The sequence below is a fragment of the Alosa pseudoharengus genome, unplaced genomic scaffold (genome assembly GCF_046254945.1).
Source record: "Alosa pseudoharengus isolate Yale_2024_CS ecotype anadromous, Long Island Sound unplaced genomic scaffold, YU_APseudo_1.1 YU_APseudo_1.1_scf_24, whole genome shotgun sequence".
Taxonomy (NCBI): Eukaryota; Metazoa; Chordata; class Actinopteri; order Clupeiformes; family Clupeidae; genus Alosa; species Alosa pseudoharengus.
This window is the reverse complement of record NW_027468689.1, coordinates 12088954-12102431: the sequence shown is the minus strand read 5'-3', so window position 1 is coordinate 12102431 and position 13478 is coordinate 12088954. Positions and strand designations below refer to the sequence as shown.

Here is a 13478-nt window from a genome sequence, read left to right as displayed (position 1 = left end):
TGGAGTGGACTTTACCACCGGCACAGGACAAGGCTTGTATTTGATAGGCTCCTCCGTGGACTTCCACAATTACGATTGAAGCCTAAAGGTGTTGCGTGGCAAAACATCTGGGCCGAGCAGTGCTATCTTACGTCAACAACTGAAGGGGATGTAGCTCAGTGGTAGAGCGCATGCTTTGCATGTATGAGGCCCCGGTTTCAATCCCCGGCATCTCCACTTATGCATCCCTACTTATGCATCCCTAAAGGAGGTCTGGGTACCGTCACAAGCTGTTGTTCAGAGTTTGTATGGAATTACACAAATGAAACGGAGATTAGCACTGTGAGAGGACAAGGCTTGTATTTTGTTGGCTCCTCCGTGGACTTCCACAATTACGATTGAAGCCTAAAGGTGTTGCGTGGCAAAACGTCTGGGCCGAGCAGTGCTATCTTACGTCAACAACTGAAGGGGATGTAGCTCAGTGGTAGAGCGCATGCTTTGCATGTATGAGGCCCCGGGTTCAATCCCCGGCATCTCCACTTATGCATCCCTAAAGGAGGTCTGGGTACCGTCACAAGCTGTTGTTCAGAGTTTGTACGGAATTGTAAAAATGAAACAGCCTGTGGCATGGAGATTAGGACCATCAGAGGACAAGGCTTGTATTTTGTTGGCTCCTCCTTGGACTTCCACAATTACGATAGAAGCCTAAAGGTGTTGCGCGGCACAATGTCTAGTCTGGGAAGTGCTTTGGTTTTGCCAAATACTGAAGGGGATGTAGCTCAGTGGTAGAGCGCATGCTTTGCATGTATGAGGTCCCGGGTTCAATCCCCGGCATCTCCATTTATGCAGCACTAAAGGGACTTTAGGGATTGTCGCAAGCCTCGAGGACGTTTGTGGAGAGGAAAGGAGCAGTGTCAGAGGATCGATCAGGCTTGTAGTTGTTGCTGACTTTGGCCCGGTAGATTCCTCTGTGGACCTCCGCAATTATGAATAAAGCCCTGAGGTGCTAGCGTGGCACAACGTCTTGAATTGTAAGTGTCGTCTTTTGAAAGTGGATGAAGGGGATGTAGCTCAGTGGTAGAGCGCATGCTTCGCATGTATGAGGTCCCGGGTTCAATCCCCGGCATCTCCACTTATACATCCCTAAAGGAGGTCTGGCTACCGTCACAAGCCTTTGTACAGAGTTACACAAATGAAACAGCCTGTGGAGTGGACTTTACCACCGGCACAGGACAAGGCTTGTATTTGATAGGCTCCTCCGTGGACTTCCACAATTACGATTGAAGCCTAAAGGTGTTGCGTGGCAAAACGTCTGGGCCGAGCAGTGCTATCTTACGTCAACAACTGAAGGGGATGTAGCTCAGTGGTAGAGCGCATGCTTTGCATGTATGAGGCCCCGGTTTCAATCCCCGGCATCTCCACTTATGCATCCCTACTTATGCATCCCTAAAGGAGGTCTGGGTACCGTCACAAGCTGTTGTTCAGAGTTTGTATGGAATTACACAAATGAAACGGAGATTAGCACTGTGAGAGGACAAGGCTTGTATTTTGTTGGCTCCTCCGTGGACTTCCACAATTACGATTGAAGCCTAAAGGTGTTGCGTGGCAAAACGTCTGGGCCGAGCAGTGCTATCTTACGTCAACAACTGAAGGGGATGTAGCTCAGTGGTAGAGCGCATGCTTTGCATGTATGAGGCCCCGGGTTCAATCCCCGGCATCTCCACTTATGCATCCCTAAAGGAGGTCTGGGTACCGTCACAAGCTGTTGTTCAGAGTTTGTACGGAATTGTAAAAATGAAACAGCCTGTGGCATGGAGATTAGGACCATCAGAGGACAAGGCTTGTATTTTGTTGGCTCCTCCTTGGACTTCCACAATTACGATAGAAGCCTAAAGGTGTTGCGCGGCACAATGTCTAGTCTGGGAAGTGCTTTGGTTTTGCCAAATACTGAAGGGGATGTAGCTCAGTGGTAGAGCGCATGCTTTGCATGTATGAGGTCCCGGGTTCAATCCCCGGCATCTCCATTTATGCAGCACTAAAGGGACTTTAGGGATTGTCGCAAGCCTCGAGGACGTTTGTGGAGAGGAAAGGAGCAGTGTCAGAGGATCGATCAGGCTTGTAGTTGTTGCTGACTTTGGCCCGGTAGATTCCTCTGTGGACCTCCGCAATTATTAATAAATCCCTGAGGTGCTAGCGTGGCACAACGTCTTGAATTGTAAGTGTCGTCTTTTGAAAGTGGATGAAGGGGATGTAGCTCAGTGGTAGAGCGCATGCTTCGCATGTATGAGGTCCCGGGTTCAATCCCCGGCATCTCCACTTATACATCCCTAAAGGAGGTCTGGCTACCGTCACAAGCCTTTGTACAGAGTTACACAAATGAAACAGCCTGTGGAGTGGACTTTACCACCGGCACAGGACAAGGCTTGTATTTGATAGGCTCCTCCGTGGACTTCCACAATTACGATTGAAGCCTAAAGGTGTTGCGTGGCAAAACGTCTGGGCCGAGCAGTGCTATCTTACGTCAACAACTGAAGGGGATGTAGCTCAGTGGTAGAGCGCATGCTTTGCATGTATGAGGCCCCGGTTTCAATCCCCGGCATCTCCACTTATGCATCCCTACTTATGCATCCCTAAAGGAGGTCTGGGTACCGTCACAAGCTGTTGTTCAGAGTTTGTATGGAATTACACAAATGAAACGGAGATTAGCACTGTGAGAGGACAAGGCTTGTATTTTGTTGGCTCCTCAGTGGACTTCCACAATTACGATAGAAGCCTAAAGGGTTTGCGTGGCATAATGTCTGGGCCGGGAAGTGCTATCTTCTGACAACTGCAGAAGGGGATGTAGCTCAGTGGTAGAGCGCATGCTTCGCATGTATGAGGTCCCGGGTTCAATCCCCGGCATCTCCACTTATACATCCCTAAAGGAGGTCTGGCTACCGTCACAAGCCTTTGTACAGAGTTACACAAATGAAACAGCCTGTGGAGTGGACTTTACCACAGGCACAGGACAAGGCTTGTATTTTGTAGGCTCCTCCGTGGACTTCCACAATTACGATTGAAGCCTAAAGGTGTTGCGTGGCAAAACGTCTGGGCCGAGCAGTGCTATCTTACGTCAACAACTGAAGGGGATGTAGCTCAGTGGTAGAGCGCATGCTTTGCATGTATGAGGCCCCGGGTTCAATCCCCGGCATCTCCACTTATGCATCCCTAAAGGAGGTCTGGGTACCGTCACAAGCTGTTGTTCAGAGTTTGTACGGAATTGTAAAAATGAAACAGCCTGTGGCATGGAGATTAGCACCATCAGAGGACAAGGCTTGTATTTTGTTGGCTCCTCCGTGGACTTCCACAATTACGATAGAAGCCTAAAGGTGTTGCGCGGCACAATGTCTAGTCTGGGAAGTGCTTTGGTTTTGCCAAATACTGAAGGGGATGTAGCTCAGTGGTAGAGCGCATGCTTTGCATGTATGAGGTCCCGGGTTCAATCCCCGGCATCTCCATTTATGCAGCACTAAAGGGACTTTAGGGATTGTCGCAAGCCTCGAGAACGTTTGTGGAGAGGAAAGGAGCAGTGTCAGAGGATCAGGCTTGTAGTTGTTGCTGACATTGGCCCGGTATATTCCTCTGTGGACCTCCGCAATTATGAATAAATCCCTGAAGTGCTAGCGTGGCACAACGTCTTGAATTGTAAGTGTCGTCTTTTGAAAGTGGATGAAGGGGATGTAGCTCAGTGGTAGAGCACATGCTTCGCATGTATGAGGTCCCGGGTTCAATCCCCGGCATCTCCACTTATACATCCCTAAAGGAGATCTGGGTACCGTCACAAGCCGTGGTCCAGAGTTTGTACAGAGTTACACAAATGAAACAGCCTGTGGAGTGCAGTTTAGCACTGGCAGAGGACAAGTCTTGTATTTTGTTGGCTCCTCCGTGGACTTCCACAATTACGATAGAAGCCTAAAGGGTTTGCGTGGCATAATGTCTGGGCCGGGAAGTGCTATCTTCTGACTACTGCAGAAGGGGATGTAGCTCAGTGGTAGAGCGCATGCTTCGCATGTATGAGGTCCCGGGTTCAATCCCCGGCATCTCCACTTATACATCCCTAAAGGAGGTCTGGCTGCCGTCACAAGCCTTTGTACAGAGTTACACAAATGAAACAGCCTGTGGAGTGGACTTTACCACCGGCACAGGACAAGGCTTGTATTTTGTAGGCTCCTCCGTGGACTTCCACAATTACGATTGAAGCCTAAAGGTGTTGCGTGGCAAAACGTCTGGGCCGAGCAGTGCTATCTTACGTCAACAACTGAAGGGGATGTAGCTCAATGGTAGAGCGCATGCTTTGCATGTATGAGGCCCCGGGTTCAATCCCCGGCGTCTCCACTCATGCATCCCTAAAGGAGGTCTGGGTACCGTCACAAGCTGTTGTTCAGAGTTTGTATGGAATTACACAAATGAAACGGAGATTAGCACAGTGAGAGGACAAGGCTTGTATTTTGTTGGCTCCTCCGTGGACTTCCACAATTACGATAGAAGCCTAAAGGGTTTGCGTGGCATAATGTCTGGGCCGGGAAGTGCTATCTTCTGACAACTGCAGAAGGGGATGTAGCTCAGTGGTAGAGCGCATTCTTCGCATGTATGAGGTCCCGGGTTCAATCCCCGGCATCTCCACTTATACATCCCTAAAGGAGGTCTTGCTACTGTCACAAGCCTTTGTACAGAGTTACACAAATGAAACAGCCTGTGGAGTGGACTTTACCACTGGCACAGGACAAGGCTTGTATTTTATAGGCTCCTCCGTGGACTTCCACAATTACAATTGAAGCCTAAAGGTGTTGCGTGGCAAAACGTCTGGGCCGAGCAGTGCAACTTACGTCAACAAATGAAGGGGATGTAGCTCAGTGGTAGAGCGCATGCTTTGCATGTATGAGGCCCCGGGTTCAATCCCCGGCATCTCCACTTATGCATCCCTAAAGGAGGTCTGGGTACCGTCACAAGCTGTTGTTCAGAGTTTGTATGGAATTACACAAATGAAACGGAGATTAGCACTGTGAGAGGACAAGGCTTGTATTTTGTTGGCTCCTCCGTGGACTTCCACAATTACGATAGAAGCCTAAAGGGTTTGCGTGGCATAATGTCTGGGCCGGGAAGTGCTATCTTCTGACAATTGCAGAAGGGGATGTAGCTCAGTGGTAGAGCGCATGCTTCGCATGTATGAGGTCCCGGGTTCAATCCCCGGCATCTCCACTTATACATCCCTAAAGGAGGTCTGGCTACGTCACAAGCCTTTGTACAGAGTTACACAAATGAAACAGCCTGTGGAGTGGACTTTACCACCGGCACAGGACAAGGCTTGTATTTTGTAGGCTCCTCCGTGGACTTCCACAATTAGCCTAAAGGTGTTGCGTGGCAAAACGTCTGGGCCGAGCAGTGCTATCTTACGTCAACAACTGAAGGGGATGTAGCTCAGTGGTAGAGCGCATGCTTTGCATGTATGAGGCCCCGGGTTCAATCCCCGGCATCTCCACTTATGCATCCCTAAAGGAGGTCTGGGTACCGTCACAAGCTGTTGTTCAGAGTTTGTACGGAATTGTAAAAATGAAACAGCCTGTGGCATGGAGATTAGGACCATCAGAGGACAAGGCTTGTATTTTGTTGGCTCCTCCGTGGACTTCCACAATTACGATAGAAGCCTAAAGGTGTTGCGCGGCACAATGTCTAGTCTGGGAAGTGCTTTGGTTTTGCCAAATACTGAAGGGGATGTAGCTCAGTGGTAGAGCGCATGCTTTGCATGTATGAGGTCCCGGGTTCAATCCCCGGCATCTCCATTTATGCAGCACTAAAGGGACTTTAGGGATTGTCGCAAGCCTCGAGGACGTTTGTGGAGAGGAAAGGAGCAGTGTCAGAGGATCAGGCTTGTAGTTGTTGCTGACTTTGGCCCGGTAGATTCCTCTGTGGACCTCCGCAATTATGAATAAAGCCCTGAGGTGCTAGCGTGGCACAACGTCTTGAATTGTAAGTGTCGTCTTTTGAAAGTGGATGAAGGGGATGTAGCTCAGTGGTAGAGCGCATGCTTCGCATGTATGAGGTCCCGGGTTCAATCCCCGGCATCTCCACTTATACATCCCTAAAGGAGGTCTGGCTACCGTCACAAGCCTTTGTACAGAGTTACACAAATGAAACAGCCTGTGGAGTGGACTTTACCACCGGCACAGGACAAGGCTTGTATTTGATAGGCTCCTCCGTGGACTTCCACAATTACGATTGAAGCCTAAAGGTGTTGCGTGGCAAAACGTCTGGGCCGAGCAGTGCTATCTTACGTCAACAACTGAAGGGGATGTAGCTCAGTGGTAGAGCGCATGCTTTGCATGTATGAGGCCCCGGTTTCAATCCCCGGCATCTCCACTTATGCATCCCTACTTATGCATCCCTAAAGGAGGTCTGGGTACCGTCACAAGCTGTTGTTCAGAGTTTGTATGGAATTACACAAATGAAACGGAGATTAGCACTGTGAGAGGACAAGGCTTGTATTTTGTTGGCTCCTCCGTGGACTTCCACAATTACGATTGAAGCCTAAAGGTGTTGCGTGGCAAAACGTCTGGGCCGAGCAGTGCTATCTTACGTCAACAACTGAAGGGGATGTAGCTCAGTGGTAGAGCGCATGCTTTGCATGTATGAGGCCCCGGGTTCAATCCCCGGCATCTCCACTTATGCATCCCTAAAGGAGGTCTGGGTACCGTCACAAGCTGTTGTTCAGAGTTTGTACGGAATTGTAAAAATGAAACAGCCTGTGGCATGGAGATTAGGACCATCAGAGGACAAGGCTTGTATTTTGTTGGCTCCTCCTTGGACTTCCACAATTACGATAGAAGCCTAAAGGTGTTGCGCGGCACAATGTCTAGTCTGGGAAGTGCTTTGGTTTTGCCAAATACTGAAGGGGATGTAGCTCAGTGGTAGAGCGCATGCTTTGCATGTATGAGGTCCCGGGTTCAATCCCCGGCATCTCCATTTATGCAGCACTAAAGGGACTTTAGGGATTGTCGCAAGCCTCGAGGACGTTTGTGGAGAGGAAAGGAGCAGTGTCAGAGGATCAGGCTTGTAGTTGTTGCTGACTTTGGCCTGGTAGATTCCTCTGTGGACCTCCGCAATTATTAATAAATCCCTGAGGTGCTAGCGTGGCACAACGTCTTGAATTGTAAGTGTCGTCTTTTGAAAGTGGATGAAGGGGATGTAGCTCAGTGGTAGAGCGCATGCTTCGCATGTATGAGGTCCCGGGTTCAATCCCCGGCATCTCCACTTATACATCCCTAAAGGAGGTCTGGCTACCGTCACAAGCCTTTGTACAGAGTTACACAAATGAAACAGCCTGTGGAGTGGACTTTACCACCGGCACAGGACAAGGCTTGTATTTGATAGGCTCCTCCGTGGACTTCCACAATTACGATTGAAGCCTAAAGGTGTTGCGTGGCAAAACGTCTGGGCCGAGCAGTGCTATCTTACGTCAACAACTGAAGGGGATGTAGCTCAGTGGTAGAGCGCATGCTTTGCATGTATGAGGCCCCGGTTTCAATCCCCGGCCTCTCCACTTATGCATCCCTACTTATGCATCCCTAAAGGAGGTCTGGGTACCGTCACAAGCTGTTGTTCAGAGTTTGTATGGAATTACACAAATGAAACGGAGATTAGCACTGTGAGAGGACAAGGCTTGTATTTTGTTGGCTCCTCCGTGGACTTCCACATTTACGATAGAAGCCTAAAGGGTTTGCGTGGCATAATGTCTGGGCCGGGAAGTGCTATCTTCTGACAACTGCAGAAGGGGATGTAGCTCAGTGGTAGAGCGCATGCTTCGCATGTATGAGGTCCCGGGTTCAATCCCCGGCATCTCCACTTATACATCCCTAAAGGAGGTCTGGCTACCGTCACAAGCCTTTGTACAGAGTTACACAAATGAAACAGCCTGTGGAGTGGACTTTACCACCGGCACAGGACAAGGCTTATATTTTGTAGGCTCCTCCGTGGACTTCCACAATTACGATTGAAGCCTAAAGGTGTTGCGTGGCAAAACGTCTGGGCCGAGCAGTGCTATCTTACGTCAACAACTGAAGGGGATGTAGCTCAGTGGTAGAGCGCATGCTTTGCATGTATGAGGCCCCGGGTTCAATCCCCGGCATCTCCACTTATGCATCCCTAAAGGAGGTCTGGGTACCGTCACAAGCTGTTGTTCAGAGTTTGTACGGAATTGTAAAAATGAAACAGCCTGTGGCATGGAGATTAGCACCATCAGAGGACAAGGCTTGTATTTTGTTGGCTCCTCCGTGGACTTCCACAATTACGATAGAAGCCTAAAGGTGTTGCGCGGCACAATGTCTAGTCTGGGAAGTGCTTTGGTTTTGGCAAATACTGAAGGGGATGTAGCTCAGTGGTAGAGCGCATGCTTTGCATGTATGAGGTCCCGGGTTCAATCCCCGGCATCTCCATTTATGCAGCACTAAAGGGACTTTAGGGATTGTCGCAAGCCTCGAGAACGTTTGTGGAGAGGAAAGGAGCAGTGTCAGAGGATCAGGCTTGTAGTTGTTGCTGACTTTGGCCCGGTATATTCCTCTGTGGACCTCCGCAATTATGAATAAATCCCTGAAGTGCTAGCGTGGCACAACGTCTTGAATTGTAAGTGTCGTCTTTTGAAAGTGGATGAAGGGGATGTAGCTCAGTGGTAGAGCACATGCTTCGCATGTATGAGGTCCCGGGTTCAATCCCCGGCATCTCCACTTATACATCCCTAAAGGAGATCTGGGTACCGTCACAAGCCGTGGTCCAGAGTTTGTACAGAGTTACACAAATGAAACAGCCTGTGGAGTGCAGTTTAGCACTGGCAGAGGACAAGTCTTGTATTTTGTTGGCTCCTCCGTGGACTTCCACAATTACGATAGAAGCCTAAAGGGTTTGCGTGGCATAATGTCTGGGCCGGGAAGTGCTATCTTACGTCAACAACTGAAGGGGATGTAGCTCAATGGTAGAGCGCATGCTTTGCATGTATGAGGCCCCGGGTTCAATCCCCGGCGTCTCCACTCATGCATCCCTAAAGGAGGTCTGGGTACCGTCACAAGCTGTTGTTCAGAGTTTGTATGGAATTACACAAATGAAACGGAGATTAGCACAGTGAGAGGACAAGGCTTGTATTTTGTTGGCTCCTCCGTGGACTTCCACAATTACGATAGAAGCCTAAAGGGTTTGCGTGGCATAATGTCTGGGCCGGGAAGTGCTATCTTCTGACAACTGCAGAAGGGGATGTAGCTCAGTGGTAGAGCGCATGCTTCGCATGTATGAGGTCCCGGGTTCAATCCCCGGCATCTCCACTTATACATCCCTAAAGGAGGTCTTGCTACTGTCACAAGCCTTTGTACAGAGTTACACAAATGAAACAGCCTGTGGAGTGGACTTTACCACTGGCACAGGACAAGGCTTGTATTTTATAGGCTCCTCCGTGGACTTCCACAATTACAATTGAAGCCTAAAGGTGTTGCGTGGCAAAACGTCTGGGCCGAGCAGTGCAACTTACGTCAACAAATGAAGGGGATGTAGCTCAGTGGTAGAGCGCATGCTTTGCATGTATGAGGCCCCGGGTTCAATCCCCGGCATCTCCACTTATGCATCCCTAAAGGAGGTCTGGGTACCGTCACAAGCTGTTGTTCAGAGTTTGTATGGAATTACACAAATGAAACGGAGATTAGCACTGTGAGAGGACAAGGCTTGTATTTTGTTGGCTCCTCCGTGGACTTCCACAATTACGATAGAAGCCTAAAGGGTTTGCGTGGCATAATGTCTGGGCCGGGAAGTGCTATCTTCTGACAATTGCAGAAGGGGATGTAGCTCAGTGGTAGAGCGCATGCTTCGCATGTATGAGGTCCCGGGTTCAAACCCCGGCATCTCCACTTATACATCCCTAAAGGAGGTCTGGCTACCGTCACAAGCCTTTGTACAGAGTTACACAAATGAAACAGCCTGTGGAGTGGACTTTACCACCGGCACAGGACAAGGCTTGTATTTTGTAGGCTCCTCCGTGGACTTCCACAATTAGCCTAAAGGTGTTGCGTGGCAAAACGTCTGGGCCGAGCAGTGCTATCTTACGTCAACAACTGAAGGGGATGTAGCTCAGTGGTAGAGCGCATGCTTTGCATGTATGAGGCCCCGGGTTCAATCCCCGGCATCTCCACTTATGCATCCCTAAAGGAGGTCTGGGTACCGTCACAAGCTGTTGTTCAGAGTTTGTACGGAATTGTAAAAATGAAACAGCCTGTGGCATGGAGATTAGGACCATCAGAGGACAAGGCTTGTATTTTGTTGGCTCCTCCGTGGACTTCCACAATTACGATAGAAGCCTAAAGGTGTTGCGCGGCACAATGTCTAGTCTGGGAAGTGCTTTGGTTTTGCCAAATACTGAAGGGGATGTAGCTCAGTGGTAGAGCGCATGCTTTGCATGTATGAGGTCCCGGGTTCAATCCCCGGCATCTCCATTTATGCAGCACTAAAGGGACTTTAGGGATTGTCGCAAGCCTCGAGGACGTTTGTGGAGAGGAAAGGAGCAGTGTCAGAGGATCAGGCTTGTAGTTGTTGCTGACTTTGGCCCGATAGATTCCTCTGTGGACCTCCGCAATTATGAATAAAGCCCTGAGGTGCTAGCGTGGCACAACGTCTTGAATTGTAAGTGTCGTCTTTTGAAAGTGGATGAAGGGGATGTAGCTCAGTGGTAGAGCGCATGCTTCGCATGTATGAGGTCCCGGGTTCAATCCCCGGCATCTCCACTTATACATCCCTAAAGGAGGTCTGGCTACCGTCACAAGCCTTTGTACAGAGTTACACAAATGAAACAGCCTGTGGAGTGGACTTTACCACCGGCACAGGACAAGGCTTGTATTTGATAGGCTCCTCCGTGGACTTCCACAATTACGATTGAAGCCTAAAGGTGTTGCGTGGCAAAACGTCTGGGCCGAGCAGTGCTATCTTACGTCAACAACTGAAGGGGATGTAGCTCAGTGGTAGAGCGCATGCTTTGCATGTATGAGGCCCCGGTTTCAATCCCCGGCATCTCCACTTATGCATCCCTACTTATGCATCCCTAAAGGAGGTCTGGGTACCGTCACAAGCTGTTGTTCAGAGTTTGTATGGAATTACACAAATGAAACGGAGATTAGCACTGTGAGAGGACAAGGCTTGTATTTTGTTGGCTCCTCCGTGGACTTCCACAATTACGATTGAAGCCTAAAGGTGTTGCGTGGCAAAACGTCTGGGCCGAGCAGTGCTATCTTACGTCAACAACTGAAGGGGATGTAGCTCAGTGGTAGAGCGCATGCTTTGCATGTATGAGGCCCCGGTTTCAATCCCCGGCATCTCCACTTATGCATCCCTACTTATGCATCCCTAAAGGAGGTCTGGGTACCGTCACAAGCTGTTGTTCAGAGTTTGTATGGAATTACACAAATGAAACGGAGATTAGCACTGTGAGAGGACAAGGCTTGAATTTTGTTGGCTCCTCCGTGGACTTCCACAATTACGATTGAAGCCTAAAGGTGTTGCGTGGCAAAACGTCTGGGCCGAGCAGTGCTATCTTACGTCAACAACTGAAGGGGATGTAGCTCAGTGGTAGAGCGCATGCTTTGCATGTATGAGGCCCCGGGTTCAATCCCCGGCATCTCCACTTATGCATCCCTAAAGGAGGTCTGGGTACCGTCACAAGCTGTTGTTCAGAGTTTGTACGGAATTGTAAAAATGAAACAGCCTGTGGCATGGAGATTAGGACCATCAGAGGACAAGGCTTGTATTTTGTTGGCTCCTCCGTGGACTTCCACAATTACGATAGAAGCCTAAAGGTGTTGCGCGGCACAATGTCTAGTCTGGGAAGTGCTTTGGTTTTGCCAAATACTGAAGGGGATGTAGCTCAGTGGTAGAGCGCATGCTTTGCATGTATGAGGTCCCGGGTTCAATCCCCGGCATCTCCATTTATGCAGCACTAAAGGGACTTTAGGGATTGTCGCAAGCCTCGAGAACGTTTGTGGAGAGGAAAGGAGCAGTGTCAGAGGATCAGGCTTGTAGTTGTTGCTGACTTTGGCCCGGTATATTCCTCTGTGGACCTCCGCAATTATGAATAAATCCCTGAAGTGCTAGCGTGGCACAACGTCTTGAATTGTAAGTGTCGTCTTTTGAAAGTGGATGAAGGGGATGTAGCTCAGTGGAGGAGCACATGCTTCGCATGTATGAGGTACCGGGTTCAATCCCCGGCATCTCCACTTATACATCCCTAAAGGAGATCTGGGTACCGTCACAAGCCGTGGTCCAGAGTTTGTACAGAGTTACACAAATGAAACAGCCTGTGGAGTGCAGTTTAGCACTGGCAGAGGACAAGTCTTGTATTTTGTTGGCTCCTCCGTGGACTTCCACAATTACGATAGAAGCCTAAAGGGTTTGCGTGGCATAATGTCTGGGCCGGGAAGTGCTATCTTCTGACAACTGCAGAAGGGGATGTAGCTCAGTGGTAGAGCGCATACTTCTCATTTATGAGGTCCCGCGTTCAATCCCCGGCATCTCCACTCATACATCCCTAATGGAGGTCTGGCTACCGTCACAAGCCTTTGTACAGAGTTACACAAATGAAACAGCCTGTGGAGTGGACTTTACCACCGGCACAGGACAAGGCTTGTATTTTATAGGCTCCTCCGTGGACTTCCACAATTACGATTGAAGCCTAAAGGTGTTGCGTGGCAAAACGTCTGGGCCGAGCAGTGCTATCTTATGTCATCAACTGAAGGGGATGTAGCTCAGTGGTAGAGCGCATGCTTTGCATGTATGAGGCCCCGGGTTCAATCCCCGGCATCTCCACTTATGCATCCCTAAAGGAGGTCTGGGTACCGTCACAAGCTGTTGTTCAGAGTTTGTACGGAATTGTAAAAATGAAACAGCCTGTGGCATGGAGATTAGCACCATCAGAGGACAAGGCTTGTATTTTGTTGTCTCCTCCGTGGACTTCCACAATTGCGATAGAAGCCTAAAGGTGTTGCGCGGCACAATGTCTAGTCTGGGAAGTGCTTTGGTTTTGCCAACTACTGAAGGGGATGTAGCTCAGTGGTAGAGCGCATGCTTTGCATGTATGAGGTCCCGGGTTCAATCCCCCGCATCTCCATTCATGCAGCACTAAAGGGACTTTAGGGGTTGTCGCAAGCCTCGAGAACGTTTGTGGAGAGGAAAGGAGCGGTGTCAGAGGATCAGGCTTGTAGTTGTTGCTGACTTTGGCCCGGTTGATTCCTCTGTGGACCTCCGCAATTATGAATAAACCCCTGAAGTGCTAGCGTGGCACAACGTCTTGAATTGTAAGTGTCGTCTTTTGAAAGTGGATGAAGGGGATGTAGCTCAGTGGTAGAGCGCATGCTTCGCATGTATGAGGTCCCGGGTTCAATCCCAGGAGTTTGTACAGAGTTACACAAATGAAACAGCCTGTGGAGTTGAGTTTAGCACTGGCA

General features: G+C 49.5%; 45 non-coding genes across 45 annotated transcripts; all 45 read left to right on the top strand.

Moving 5' to 3' along the window:
• Positions 1 to 144: 144 nt before the first annotated feature.
• On the top strand, positions 145 to 216 carry trnaa-ugc (transfer RNA alanine (anticodon UGC)). The gene has a single exon. It is a non-coding gene; the product is annotated as a tRNA-Ala (tRNA).
• A 230-nt stretch (positions 217 to 446) lies between these two features.
• On the top strand, positions 447 to 518 carry trnaa-ugc (transfer RNA alanine (anticodon UGC)). Its single transcript has one exon. It is a non-coding gene; the product is annotated as a tRNA-Ala (tRNA).
• Positions 519 to 747: 229 nt separating this feature from the next.
• trnaa-ugc (transfer RNA alanine (anticodon UGC)) lies at positions 748 to 819 on the top strand. The gene has a single exon. It is a non-coding gene; the product is annotated as a tRNA-Ala (tRNA).
• Positions 820 to 1039: 220 nt separating this feature from the next.
• trnaa-cgc (transfer RNA alanine (anticodon CGC)) lies at positions 1040 to 1111 on the top strand. The gene has a single exon. It is a non-coding gene; the product is annotated as a tRNA-Ala (tRNA).
• A 217-nt stretch (positions 1112 to 1328) lies between these two features.
• trnaa-ugc (transfer RNA alanine (anticodon UGC)) lies at positions 1329 to 1400 on the top strand. Its single transcript has one exon. It is a non-coding gene; the product is annotated as a tRNA-Ala (tRNA).
• A 230-nt stretch (positions 1401 to 1630) lies between these two features.
• On the top strand, positions 1631 to 1702 carry trnaa-ugc (transfer RNA alanine (anticodon UGC)). The gene has a single exon. It is a non-coding gene; the product is annotated as a tRNA-Ala (tRNA).
• Positions 1703 to 1931: 229 nt separating this feature from the next.
• trnaa-ugc (transfer RNA alanine (anticodon UGC)) lies at positions 1932 to 2003 on the top strand. Its single transcript has one exon. It is a non-coding gene; the product is annotated as a tRNA-Ala (tRNA).
• Positions 2004 to 2223: 220 nt separating this feature from the next.
• trnaa-cgc (transfer RNA alanine (anticodon CGC)) lies at positions 2224 to 2295 on the top strand. Its single transcript has one exon. It is a non-coding gene; the product is annotated as a tRNA-Ala (tRNA).
• A 217-nt stretch (positions 2296 to 2512) lies between these two features.
• On the top strand, positions 2513 to 2584 carry trnaa-ugc (transfer RNA alanine (anticodon UGC)). Its single transcript has one exon. It is a non-coding gene; the product is annotated as a tRNA-Ala (tRNA).
• Positions 2585 to 2814: 230 nt separating this feature from the next.
• On the top strand, positions 2815 to 2886 carry trnaa-cgc (transfer RNA alanine (anticodon CGC)). Its single transcript has one exon. It is a non-coding gene; the product is annotated as a tRNA-Ala (tRNA).
• Positions 2887 to 3103: 217 nt separating this feature from the next.
• Positions 3104 to 3175, top strand: trnaa-ugc (transfer RNA alanine (anticodon UGC)). Its single transcript has one exon. It is a non-coding gene; the product is annotated as a tRNA-Ala (tRNA).
• Positions 3176 to 3404: 229 nt separating this feature from the next.
• Positions 3405 to 3476, top strand: trnaa-ugc (transfer RNA alanine (anticodon UGC)). The gene has a single exon. It is a non-coding gene; the product is annotated as a tRNA-Ala (tRNA).
• A 216-nt stretch (positions 3477 to 3692) lies between these two features.
• trnaa-cgc (transfer RNA alanine (anticodon CGC)) lies at positions 3693 to 3764 on the top strand. The gene has a single exon. It is a non-coding gene; the product is annotated as a tRNA-Ala (tRNA).
• A 228-nt stretch (positions 3765 to 3992) lies between these two features.
• Positions 3993 to 4064, top strand: trnaa-cgc (transfer RNA alanine (anticodon CGC)). The gene has a single exon. It is a non-coding gene; the product is annotated as a tRNA-Ala (tRNA).
• Positions 4065 to 4281: 217 nt separating this feature from the next.
• trnaa-ugc (transfer RNA alanine (anticodon UGC)) lies at positions 4282 to 4353 on the top strand. Its single transcript has one exon. It is a non-coding gene; the product is annotated as a tRNA-Ala (tRNA).
• Positions 4354 to 4569: 216 nt separating this feature from the next.
• On the top strand, positions 4570 to 4641 carry trnaa-cgc (transfer RNA alanine (anticodon CGC)). Its single transcript has one exon. It is a non-coding gene; the product is annotated as a tRNA-Ala (tRNA).
• Positions 4642 to 4857: 216 nt separating this feature from the next.
• On the top strand, positions 4858 to 4929 carry trnaa-ugc (transfer RNA alanine (anticodon UGC)). Its single transcript has one exon. It is a non-coding gene; the product is annotated as a tRNA-Ala (tRNA).
• Positions 4930 to 5145: 216 nt separating this feature from the next.
• On the top strand, positions 5146 to 5217 carry trnaa-cgc (transfer RNA alanine (anticodon CGC)). Its single transcript has one exon. It is a non-coding gene; the product is annotated as a tRNA-Ala (tRNA).
• A 208-nt stretch (positions 5218 to 5425) lies between these two features.
• trnaa-ugc (transfer RNA alanine (anticodon UGC)) lies at positions 5426 to 5497 on the top strand. Its single transcript has one exon. It is a non-coding gene; the product is annotated as a tRNA-Ala (tRNA).
• Positions 5498 to 5726: 229 nt separating this feature from the next.
• Positions 5727 to 5798, top strand: trnaa-ugc (transfer RNA alanine (anticodon UGC)). Its single transcript has one exon. It is a non-coding gene; the product is annotated as a tRNA-Ala (tRNA).
• Positions 5799 to 6014: 216 nt separating this feature from the next.
• On the top strand, positions 6015 to 6086 carry trnaa-cgc (transfer RNA alanine (anticodon CGC)). The gene has a single exon. It is a non-coding gene; the product is annotated as a tRNA-Ala (tRNA).
• Positions 6087 to 6303: 217 nt separating this feature from the next.
• Positions 6304 to 6375, top strand: trnaa-ugc (transfer RNA alanine (anticodon UGC)). The gene has a single exon. It is a non-coding gene; the product is annotated as a tRNA-Ala (tRNA).
• Positions 6376 to 6605: 230 nt separating this feature from the next.
• On the top strand, positions 6606 to 6677 carry trnaa-ugc (transfer RNA alanine (anticodon UGC)). The gene has a single exon. It is a non-coding gene; the product is annotated as a tRNA-Ala (tRNA).
• A 229-nt stretch (positions 6678 to 6906) lies between these two features.
• Positions 6907 to 6978, top strand: trnaa-ugc (transfer RNA alanine (anticodon UGC)). The gene has a single exon. It is a non-coding gene; the product is annotated as a tRNA-Ala (tRNA).
• A 216-nt stretch (positions 6979 to 7194) lies between these two features.
• trnaa-cgc (transfer RNA alanine (anticodon CGC)) lies at positions 7195 to 7266 on the top strand. The gene has a single exon. It is a non-coding gene; the product is annotated as a tRNA-Ala (tRNA).
• A 217-nt stretch (positions 7267 to 7483) lies between these two features.
• On the top strand, positions 7484 to 7555 carry trnaa-ugc (transfer RNA alanine (anticodon UGC)). The gene has a single exon. It is a non-coding gene; the product is annotated as a tRNA-Ala (tRNA).
• A 230-nt stretch (positions 7556 to 7785) lies between these two features.
• trnaa-cgc (transfer RNA alanine (anticodon CGC)) lies at positions 7786 to 7857 on the top strand. Its single transcript has one exon. It is a non-coding gene; the product is annotated as a tRNA-Ala (tRNA).
• Positions 7858 to 8074: 217 nt separating this feature from the next.
• On the top strand, positions 8075 to 8146 carry trnaa-ugc (transfer RNA alanine (anticodon UGC)). Its single transcript has one exon. It is a non-coding gene; the product is annotated as a tRNA-Ala (tRNA).
• A 229-nt stretch (positions 8147 to 8375) lies between these two features.
• On the top strand, positions 8376 to 8447 carry trnaa-ugc (transfer RNA alanine (anticodon UGC)). The gene has a single exon. It is a non-coding gene; the product is annotated as a tRNA-Ala (tRNA).
• A 216-nt stretch (positions 8448 to 8663) lies between these two features.
• On the top strand, positions 8664 to 8735 carry trnaa-cgc (transfer RNA alanine (anticodon CGC)). Its single transcript has one exon. It is a non-coding gene; the product is annotated as a tRNA-Ala (tRNA).
• Positions 8736 to 8963: 228 nt separating this feature from the next.
• On the top strand, positions 8964 to 9035 carry trnaa-ugc (transfer RNA alanine (anticodon UGC)). The gene has a single exon. It is a non-coding gene; the product is annotated as a tRNA-Ala (tRNA).
• A 216-nt stretch (positions 9036 to 9251) lies between these two features.
• Positions 9252 to 9323, top strand: trnaa-cgc (transfer RNA alanine (anticodon CGC)). The gene has a single exon. It is a non-coding gene; the product is annotated as a tRNA-Ala (tRNA).
• Positions 9324 to 9539: 216 nt separating this feature from the next.
• Positions 9540 to 9611, top strand: trnaa-ugc (transfer RNA alanine (anticodon UGC)). The gene has a single exon. It is a non-coding gene; the product is annotated as a tRNA-Ala (tRNA).
• Positions 9612 to 9827: 216 nt separating this feature from the next.
• Positions 9828 to 9899, top strand: trnaa-cgc (transfer RNA alanine (anticodon CGC)). The gene has a single exon. It is a non-coding gene; the product is annotated as a tRNA-Ala (tRNA).
• Positions 9900 to 10108: 209 nt separating this feature from the next.
• On the top strand, positions 10109 to 10180 carry trnaa-ugc (transfer RNA alanine (anticodon UGC)). Its single transcript has one exon. It is a non-coding gene; the product is annotated as a tRNA-Ala (tRNA).
• Positions 10181 to 10409: 229 nt separating this feature from the next.
• trnaa-ugc (transfer RNA alanine (anticodon UGC)) lies at positions 10410 to 10481 on the top strand. The gene has a single exon. It is a non-coding gene; the product is annotated as a tRNA-Ala (tRNA).
• Positions 10482 to 10697: 216 nt separating this feature from the next.
• Positions 10698 to 10769, top strand: trnaa-cgc (transfer RNA alanine (anticodon CGC)). The gene has a single exon. It is a non-coding gene; the product is annotated as a tRNA-Ala (tRNA).
• Positions 10770 to 10986: 217 nt separating this feature from the next.
• trnaa-ugc (transfer RNA alanine (anticodon UGC)) lies at positions 10987 to 11058 on the top strand. The gene has a single exon. It is a non-coding gene; the product is annotated as a tRNA-Ala (tRNA).
• Positions 11059 to 11288: 230 nt separating this feature from the next.
• On the top strand, positions 11289 to 11360 carry trnaa-ugc (transfer RNA alanine (anticodon UGC)). Its single transcript has one exon. It is a non-coding gene; the product is annotated as a tRNA-Ala (tRNA).
• A 230-nt stretch (positions 11361 to 11590) lies between these two features.
• trnaa-ugc (transfer RNA alanine (anticodon UGC)) lies at positions 11591 to 11662 on the top strand. Its single transcript has one exon. It is a non-coding gene; the product is annotated as a tRNA-Ala (tRNA).
• A 229-nt stretch (positions 11663 to 11891) lies between these two features.
• trnaa-ugc (transfer RNA alanine (anticodon UGC)) lies at positions 11892 to 11963 on the top strand. Its single transcript has one exon. It is a non-coding gene; the product is annotated as a tRNA-Ala (tRNA).
• A 216-nt stretch (positions 11964 to 12179) lies between these two features.
• On the top strand, positions 12180 to 12251 carry trnaa-cgc (transfer RNA alanine (anticodon CGC)). The gene has a single exon. It is a non-coding gene; the product is annotated as a tRNA-Ala (tRNA).
• A 228-nt stretch (positions 12252 to 12479) lies between these two features.
• On the top strand, positions 12480 to 12551 carry trnae-cuc (transfer RNA glutamic acid (anticodon CUC)). Its single transcript has one exon. It is a non-coding gene; the product is annotated as a tRNA-Glu (tRNA).
• Positions 12552 to 12768: 217 nt separating this feature from the next.
• On the top strand, positions 12769 to 12840 carry trnaa-ugc (transfer RNA alanine (anticodon UGC)). Its single transcript has one exon. It is a non-coding gene; the product is annotated as a tRNA-Ala (tRNA).
• A 229-nt stretch (positions 12841 to 13069) lies between these two features.
• Positions 13070 to 13141, top strand: trnaa-ugc (transfer RNA alanine (anticodon UGC)). Its single transcript has one exon. It is a non-coding gene; the product is annotated as a tRNA-Ala (tRNA).
• Positions 13142 to 13478: the final 337 nt, after the last annotated feature.